We start from the raw sequence: 291 nt of genomic DNA on the forward strand, positions 1-291 counted from the left end.
AGTCAGCAGTTGCATTGCTTTCGAGCGCAAACCGGTTCCTCATCCTCCGAGTCGGAGAATTACGTTTTCCATTTCAAAACACGGGGAAAATGTCTAGCGTGCGACGAGACCGAATTAGCCGCCTGTGGCATGCGTCTCCCAAGGTGAGAGTGAAGAAGACAGGGCGCAAGTTCCCGGCCAAGTGTGTGTTGTCTTGCAAGTCAGATTGGAAATGCTTTATATATAGTGGAAAGACGATCAGATGAATTGATGGAAATTGAATGATACCGTAGGCACCACGCATCAAAATAC

Source organism: Penaeus monodon, chromosome 19 (genome assembly GCF_015228065.2).
Source record: "Penaeus monodon isolate SGIC_2016 chromosome 19, NSTDA_Pmon_1, whole genome shotgun sequence".
NCBI lineage: Eukaryota > Metazoa > Arthropoda > Malacostraca > Decapoda > Penaeidae > Penaeus > Penaeus monodon.